The sequence below is a fragment of the Manis pentadactyla genome, chromosome 5 (assembly GCF_030020395.1).
Source record: "Manis pentadactyla isolate mManPen7 chromosome 5, mManPen7.hap1, whole genome shotgun sequence".
NCBI lineage: Eukaryota > Metazoa > Chordata > Mammalia > Pholidota > Manidae > Manis > Manis pentadactyla.
Window position 1 is genome coordinate 57448708 of NC_080023.1, and position 9790 is coordinate 57458497.

General features: G+C 34.9%; 1 long non-coding RNA gene across 2 annotated transcripts; it reads left to right on the forward strand.

Annotated features, from left to right (window-relative positions):
* Positions 1 to 790: 790 nt before the first annotated feature.
* LOC118931945 (uncharacterized) lies at positions 791 to 8298 on the forward strand. Of its 2 annotated transcripts, XR_005032556.2 has the most exons (5): positions 791 to 970; positions 2917 to 2980; positions 3972 to 3992; positions 5182 to 5283; positions 7875 to 8298. It is a non-coding gene; the product is annotated as an uncharacterized LOC118931945 (long non-coding RNA). The 2 variants fall into 2 exon arrangements; XR_008997751.1 differs by lacking the exon at positions 3972 to 3992 and having other exon boundaries at positions 793 to 970.
* Positions 8299 to 9790: the final 1492 nt, after the last annotated feature.

Here is a 9790-nt window from a genome sequence, read left to right on the forward strand (position 1 = left end):
AATGTACCACACTTTGGGGAACAATGAACTACCACATAAAAGTCATCTAAACTTCAACAATGAATTTCTGATATTCATAAATTGATATATTGAATTATCTAACCACTAACAAAGGTGTGAATTTGTATCCCAATTTACCTAGGGACTTAGTGAAAACTAACTCTTCCGTCTTTCTAGTTAGTAAGTTCAAAAGAAGGCATCCATTAAGAGATAAAGCCCTTAAAGACTCAAAGGAAATATATTAAATTCCAAAACATAGGCATCTAGTTTTATGCAAAATACAAAGTACTGAGCTTCTATGGTTATTTGACATTAAAAATTAGGACAATTGATTTATCATATAAAACTCACAGAATTACTGGGTTTCCCGAATATTTTAATATTCTTCAAACTTCAAATATTCTAAAGTCAATGGAATCAGAGTACCGTTTAAAATTTGTAGGACATCTTTGACGTCGATGGTGACTCCAATTTTATTATGCCATTTCTTACCATTTATTAGATGAACACAGGCAAAATTTTGGTAAGATGGTATCATTTTTGGCTTTGAGTTGTTCCCTGTTGGACATGTACTTGTTGAAACAGGGTGGATGGTGTCCTACAGAAACATTCTTACCCTTTCAATTCATTTATACATTTGGTTTACTCCAGCATACATTTCCCTTTGTCTCATTCACATCTGCCTAGACTAACACTGGCATTAACATTTGATGGCTCCATTTGTTTCCTGGTGACTCTGCCTCACAGGAAACAAATTGTAAGTCACCCTGTGAAGTTTGCTCTTAGTGTCTGTGGGGACAGATATGGGCATTATTTTCAGTTCCATAATATGATCTCATACTTCACATTTAGAAAAACAACTGGAGGATTTCAGTTTGTATAAATACAAAGGTGCTCTAGAAGGACACATCAACGCTTAAGCTTCAGAATTTCAGCTCCTCTGACTCTTCGGTCTCATCTTGAGTAAAAGGTAATATATTCACATACAACCATATATGCTGTTTTATTCTAATCTTGTTTTGCTGGAATAAATTGAAACCACATATAAAATAAATGTTTTTTATTGCTAATTTCTCATTAAGAAACTATTTAAGGAAATGACTATATATCAGGATCTGAAGGTAGGTTGAGGATTGCATTGCCTCCATGTTGACAGCAATCATAGCACAAAGTGAATGATATAGCAAATGGAGGATGTGCTCCATCTCTGTTGGTGGAAACATTTTAGAAGGCTTTTCACTTCCTTGACTTATATGTCTGCTTTTTAATAACTTTTACCATTAATTTCAAACAAATTTAAATTTTATAAGAAAATGATGTCTTGAGTAGCATACGGTGTCTTCTGGCAAATTTGTGTATTATTTCAAACATTTGAGTAACCTTTTTCAGAAGTACTTCCTTCCTATCATTAATTCATTTCTGTTACCTCTTTGGTGTCTCATTCATCAATCAAAATGGTTTGGTTTTTGCCTAATTATCATTATGTAATAGATTATGTTAATACTTCATTTTATTGAACACATTTTCATTTCATTCATGATTGTGCTGAAAAAACTAAAAGCTGGTTTTCCTATTTCAAACTATTATCATTCTGTTTTTGAGAAACATTTTTTCAAAGCCATTATCTATCTATCTACGCCTATATCTAGTTATCCATCTATCCATCTATCTCTGTAGAACACTATGCTGTGAATTTCCCTTTAATCTTCTATGCTCAATGAAATTTTGGTTATAAATACCCCTATAAGTTATATTCCTTTTTGTTATATCATGACTGAATATTTAGCCTAAGTAGTAAATGACAGAAAAACTTCACCAGGTGGTATATAATGTTGACGGCTTGTGTAATGCTGCAGTCCCAAGTAACAACCAATTAGGCAAATAGCAGATGAACAACAAGGGAAATACCACCATTCCCGGATTCTGCTTCATATGTTAGGGTTTAGAGTCCTTCAGAAGGATTGTTTATATCACCCCTAGATGAAAGTTGTTATTGTAATTCTATCCAACTAATGCTTTAAGAAGATCAGGGAAAAGTGTTCTTATCATTATTTACCTTATAGTTTGAAAAATGTTTCATTCAGATGTCTACCATTCAGAAATAAATAATCTGATGACTTCTCTTCAATAGCAACAGAATAGGCTCTCAGTTGGATATACAAAATGACAAAAACATCAAAGAATCCCAGATTAGGTTACTTTTATTGAATAAGATTATTTGGAAGATTACATTATTTTTACCAATTCAATTTCTCAAAATATCTACAAATATTTTCCTGAAACTCCTTTTCAATTTGAACTTTCTCTGCTCCCTCTCATTGATTTTCTCATACCAGGGTCACACCATCTACATAAATCTCAAGCCAGAAACTGGCTCATTTTCACTAACTCGATTATAAAACAGTGTCTACAGCTTGTCATTTTATCTTTTTCAATTCTTCCCTAATCATTATCCTAATTTCACTATATAAGGCACCTGTAATCTTCCAATAATAAGTGGTCAGCCTTCTCTATTTTTGTCTTTCTTATATAATGAACTATTTCACTTCCAGCATGCTACCCTGTCTCCTAGTTGTTTTTTTTTTTTTTTGCAATCTCCCAGCACCTCTCTTTACTTATCCTATATAACATACCACAAGCTTTCCCTCTACTTAAACCCCACATTCTTTTGGTCTGGTTATGATATCCATTTTGTGTATTTTTGAAGCACTTTAGCATTTCCTTATCACATCACTTTTCTTTACTTACCAATGTCCCCTACTAGTCTCTCAATTCCACGATGTCAGGAAATGTGTTTTGAGGGTCTTCATACTTCTAGTATGTTTCAGAAGGTTCTGAAGCTGTTTGATCAGTAGATGTTTGGTTTGTAAATGCAGGAATTAATGTGCTACTGATATTTCACACGTGCCTTCACAGGACGCTGCCAAATATGAAGATCTTTATCTTTGCCCTCATTATGGCTCTCATGGTTACCATGATCGTAAGTATAACAGGAAAGTTTGAAGATTATGTTCTCAGTAATTGCTCAAAGATTTCCTTGTGCCTTATATATGCATTGACCTGAATACAGCTTTATAAATTTTAATGATTTTAGAAGGGCATTTTCCTTGAACTCACCTCCATAAATTCATTAAGGATTAAGAATAAATCTTGAGTACACACCACATTCACACAGAGAAACTCAAGTCTAATTTGCTTAATGTGAATAATCAATTTTTAAATGAACTCCAAAAGGATGTGGGGCTAAGAGGCTGATAAAGGACACTGAAATATTCAAAGCTGTACACACAGCAAATGCCAGAGCTCCCAGCTTGTATGTCATTTACAACTGTGTGTCCCAGGTTAAAGCTGATCTCTCTGAAACTCTTTCTGCCTCCTCCTCCTCCTCCTCCCCCTACCTTTGTTTTTCCTTCTGTTAAATATATAGGTCCTTACACTTTGGCATTCTTTGTGTCTAAATACTGAGAAATTAGTCAAAAATAAAAACACTCATCAATTACTACAAGTTCTAGTGGGTGTTTCAAAAACAAACTGGTTATGGCATCAAAGTCTATCACATTTTTTTTTAAACAGGATAGAAGTAGGAAAATAAAAAATCTAAGAAGAACAGAGAAAAACATACCACTATCAGCTCAATAAATATTTGAAAATATGTACAAAAGACATCCATACAAAATAATTTGGTTCAGAAAATCCAAACTCAAGCTTATCAATTTCATTCTTCTATCACCATGATAGATTTTCTCCTCTCTTACGCACAAAAGAAGTGTGTTTCAATGTAGCAAATGAATTTGACCAATACTCTCTACTCTCTTGAAGACGTCATTAAATAAAACTAGTTTAGTGTATCAGTTACCTAATTCTTTGCACTTATTTTAATCACAATTGTGGAAACTAAGGGTATTTTTACATTCAATTTGGACTTATGAAATCAAAATGTTCATTATTCTCTTCTTTTCTTTTTTCCCAAGAGTGCTGCCTCATTTGGTCAGGTAGGTCACTTTCATTCAATGGTTTGGCAATTAAACATGAATTACAATGATAATCTGCTTTTATTTGAACAGAATCATCATTGGTATAGAGACTATGACCTTGTAAGAATTCTCATTTTGATAAAGAATAGTGGAAAAGTATTTTCTTCCCTGAATATTTATTCTAAAAGAAGAATCTATACTTATCTCTGAGGCATCTCTATGATGAATGGCTAAAGTATATTCTGATTTTAGTTATTTATGATACACTGATAAAAGACCTCTAAGTCTTGCATACCAGTAACATTTAGATGAGAACTCATAATGCCACCCTGAAGAAGCCAATTATTCTCTCAGAACTTAAGTATCTTCGTCTGGTAAATAATTTCCTTGATCTAAAGAACAGTTGAAATTCTATCAAGTGGAACATGTGCCTAAGGGTGCATAGAGGGTGCTAAAAACATATATGATGTGGTTATTCTCCATCTTCTGATGCTTTCTAATATGATGAAGTCATTAGGTTAACTTAAATGAATAATTAAATAGATTTTAAAAATTCATTTACTTATCATTTTTCTTAATGAAAGCTGTCATTGATACGTTATTCAACATGTCATATCAATGTGATAAGGTTTCTAAAATGCTAATATAGTAAATAGATGAATTTGAAATGGCATCAAATAAAAAGATGCAGAAGGAGAAATTGTGAATACTTGGTTAACAGAAGCAAATATTAAAGAGAGGTGTTTTCAGAGACAGTAAGCTCATTGTAAATTGAAGTGAGAAGTTTCACTTCCCCCTAACCTGGCATTAGGAAATTCCTCCTAACTGGAATATTCAAGGATAGGTAAAGCAGGAGCTTAAAATAAATATTATAAAGAATATATAAACCTTTGTCAGTGGTTTATATATACAGTGTCAACCTATAATCAATGGCTGCACTTGCATTATAAAACAACAGAATTGTCAGCAAACTATAAAAATGTGAATATCTTATCGTTTTTACCTTCTTTTAAGTTTTTTTCTTGTAAAAAGCAAAAAACGTACCCCCCCAGACTAAAGGTTTGGGAAAACAATCATGCAGATGACATATAAGATCCTACCAACTTTAATGACCTAACTTTTAAATGGAAATTATTGTGAAATATTTGCCATGTCATGGTCTCAATTCTCACAATTTTCTCTTTCTGTCTGTTTGTAACACACAAAGGATTTCACAGATCCGGCACAGTATGCATCATTTGCTGGAGGTAATCCATCAGGTGCATTTCCAGTTCCTTTTGGCGCTAAGTAACCAAAGGACCTGACAGAGGTAAGCCAGGCCTAGTGAAATTCTATATTCTCCAAAAGTGTCAATGGTGACAGTTAAAACAAGAAAAGGCAAAAGCCATTTCTCAAAACCAAAGTAGCACCATTGAAGAAATGTGCCAGGGAAAGCTATCCTAAAGTGTATTTATTTATCTAATGTCTCCAAAGAACTCTGGACTTTAGGGACGGGAATACCTGTGTTTGTATTCCAGGCATGGCAACTACTATTTCACAACCTTGAACTCATCCTAAACTTTTCTAAACTTCCAATTGCTCATGGACAAAATAGGTATTATACTCATACTTAATACTTTGTAGAATTGGTAAGACTATAAAAGACATAGTCCATAGAGCCCTTGATGAGAATTGTATATAACTGTGACCACAGACTGCCCTGCACTAAATCTGTACCTGGATAATTTCTGAACATTTCATCCTAAAATGTAATCTTTGGAGAAGTTGCACAAGGGCCATATGGGAATCTGTCTCAAATTTAGCATCTGAGGCCACCCCCAGACCTATTGCATCAGAATCTGCATTTTAATAAGACTCACATATGATTCATGAGAATATAAAATTTCAGACACTTTGCCTTGGGGCATCTGATGAGCGGTGAGGGTGGGGACCACTATTCTAATATGCCACCAATGAGAAAATCAGGAAATATTCCCAAATTCCTTTTAGAAAGTCATGTCATCTAAAACAACTTTAAGTGTCTCAAATTCTATGAAGATTACGTATATAGATGCAAAATACAACAATATTTTGGAGACAGAAGAAGACTGTCCTATAGTTCAAAAAGATTTCAATTATTTTCAAATGGACATAGAGAATTCATTCAAATTGAATTTCCTGTTGCCATTAGTGACAGGGTAAAGAGTTTCTGAACTTGACCCACCCCCACCCCTGTCAAGGTATTGGACAGCAGTTGAAGATATTTGATCAAAGAAGTATACATTAAAAATGTTATTTGGGAGACCTTAATGAGGATGAAATGTGTAGGCTCAATCTCAGAGGAGGGGTGAGGCCACTGAAATAGTTGGTGATAAAAGGGTTAAAAGAATTATGAGAAAGAGGCTCTGAGAAAAAGCAATCAAGAGATTGTTGATGGATTGAGTGAAAGACCAAATGGGCAAAGCCTCACAGAAAAGAAGTGTACTCCGGTTATCAGAACTGGATTAACAGCAGTAATAAGCCTTTCAGCAATGCCACGATGCCTCCCTGGTTATCTGTTTCTCTGTTTTTAAGACAGAGAATTTTGCTTTGTGCACATGTTTTGTGTGTTTCAAGTAGGGGATGTTAAGAAGATAAATTGGCTATGTTAAATTTGAAAGAAGAGCATTCAAATTGAAAAGCCAAGTAGGCTAAAATGCAGAACTGAACCACTGAACCTCTTATAAGAAGTGCAAAGTGGAGAAAGAAAGATCAAAGAAATTTATTCAATGAAATTTTCTATATGCATTCTTTATTTATTAACTCCCTCTGTGAGTGACCAGGGAAAGAAAATGCTTGGTATTTAATTATACTATGAGATGTGTAGACCTGGAAATAAAGGAGTTCTTGAAACACTTGAGAAGAAGTAACTGGAAATAAATAAAGTGCCTTGTGTAACTGTCATAGGATATAAAGGCCCAAGTGCACTTTGTACTCAGTGAGCCTTTGGATATTTCTTGGCCACATCAAGAGCCTGCGGAGATGTAGCTACTGCAGATATAAATGCCACTAAGTCAGAGTCAGTGCCCTTGATGGCTTATTAGCAAGTCCTAAAGATGTATGTAAAAGCAAGCCATCATCAGGCAGAATGTCCCTTATAAGGAAGTGATGTGAGTGGATAGGTTATTTAGGCTTTATGCAAGCAGGAGAATGGCAGGTAAAGTGACAAGGAGTGCAGACAGATGACAAAGCAGTCCTGGGAAACTGTCAAAATAATTTACGAGGAGAAATAAGAGCTGCAACGGAGGAAGGAGTAGTATAGAGAGCAACAAGTAGAGTCTGATTGCCTGACTACTTAAGAATTATTTTAATAAAGTGTTTTCTGTGAATGGTTCTAAGCAACACACAATTTTTGGTCAGGGATCTTTACAAATGTCAAATTTTAAAAGATTCAAATTTTGAAAAGGAGAGACTTCTTTCAGACAAGGCCATTGCAAAAGGGAGATCCCTCAAATATCAGAAAACTACATGCTTTTCAACATGAAACAGAAAAAGGCTTTTCTTTGGAAGCGTAAAATTGGCAGGAACTCAGCAAAAATTGGCAGAAAAATTAAGAGGATGCTGAGCAAGGAAGGGGAAATGATCAGGAGGGTCTGACATAGAAAGTATCCTCTCTGCTCAGCTGCTTCTGCACATTCCATTTTTAGTGCTTGTCCAGGCTTGGGGCAAGCAGGGTTCAGAGGCTTGGAGGAGAGAGAGAAGCCCGACACTTGGTCAACCAGAGCAGACAGCAACAAGTGGACAACTGTGAACACTCAGTCAGTGACTGAGCAATCTGTCTAGAAATCACTCAACAGCCACAGCAAAGAACAGCATAGTTATTAGCTGGGTTTCATCTATAATTCATATTTAATACAAAGAATGTTTTCTCTTTATCCACAGGCTTGGCGGGAAGTCCTACTTGCTCTCTTTCTCCTGATGAATCTTCCTACTCGAAACTTCTTTTACCTACTTACTAACACTTTTTTAGCTTTCTATATAATAAATACTTCCAAAGTACTTTGAAAAGCATGTTTTAAAACAATTCAAAGGAGTGCAGTATTATTCATATTATGTTCTGCATTACATTGGAATTTTCAAATAATTTGACTGATCAAAAACTTCCAGCTTTTCAAAAATGAAAAAGAAAATCCAATCAAATAGTGTTACATGAATGAATGTACACTTGAAATCAATGATCAGTAGTGCTAAACAATAGTACTGATATTCTCTGAACTATTTGATTTTTCCTTCTTTGTTCTCTCTGTTAACAGCAATATAAAAATTTAAAAAAATAGTTGCATAATAAACTGATCTATCAAGCATATTTTGTTATCCCATCGTATCATTTTCCTCAGGTTGCTATAACAAAATCTCACTAGTGGCTAAAAACAAAAGAAACCTATGCTCTCGTCGTTCTGTCTGTAGAGTCTCTCTTTTTCTCTCACCTGACAGCCCTAGAATATGACCCTTCTTTGCATCTTCCTAGTTTCTTACACTGATTGGCCATTCTTAGTGTTTTTTGGTTAATGGATGCATCACTTCTAACTCAGTCTCTTTTGTCACAAAGCTATCTTCTAGTTCCTTCTCTTATAAAGACACCAATCACATTGGGAAAAGGGTCCCCTCTACTCCATTTGACCTCATCTTAACTAATTACAACTGCAATGACCTATAGTCCAACTCAGGTCTCAGTCTGAGGTATTAGGGGACATCATGATTTCTGCATACCTTTGAGAGAGGGACACTGGACACCATCTTTATCTTCATTCTCAATAAAATTTTTCTACAAATATGATATGCTAATACCCACACATTTTGTCAGTATTTCAATATTTCAAAAGAAAAGACAAGTGATGTTATTTTTAATCATATGGTACAATGTTTTTGGAAGAAAGCAGTTCATGACAGAATTGGAAGGTTATTCTTAGGGCAAGAAAATCATCACAGCAAACTCATTTTAAATTTTGAAATAGTCTATACTGGAAGAAATTCTCATCCATGCAATTTGCATGAAACCCCTGGAATACTAATCAAAATCATGGCTTTGATGTTAGTTATGTTTATAAGGAAAAGTGATGCAGTTTTAACAAGTAGCTGGAAAGAAAATATCAGCTATTCATTGCAAACACTGGCTGGTAAAAATCTACAAATTCTGATGATTTACAATTTTTCCATGATAGAAATTTTATATAATAAAATTCATGGAGACAAGATTTCTTTCCCTGGGAAATGCAACCAAAACTAAAGGCCAACTTCTAATCCTTAGAGGGCGGCCCACAACGAAAGGGCCACTATAGGGACCAAAGCCATTTGAAGAGAATATAAGTAGAGGGCTGAGGCTCAGACACTGAGGAAGGAGTCAGAGCCACAGGGAGCTGGGAGAACACTCAGCTATGTTGGGCTTTGTGCCTCCCTACGAACTGCATTTTGACCCTCCAATTTACACACTTGGATGTGAAAGACTTGTGCTACTTAACAAATCTGAAATAGAACTCTCCACTGTGCCCAATATCTCTGTTAACTTCACTGTGCACTCACTCAGATTCAAATAATCCATGATTTTGTTTCATCTCGGCCCGGGGATTTTTACATTTAACCAATATATATCTGGCAGGCTCTACCTATAACATGTACCCATATATTAATAAACATATATATACATACACATGTACATGCACTTTCATATGTGTACAAATATCCATGCTCGCTATTTGCGAACACAGCAAGTTTCATTCATAAAGGAGTTTAAGTACAGTGCAGTTCCAAAATATATGTGTCTTTAAGATGGCAAGAGGTCATGTAGACATCCTGTCAGT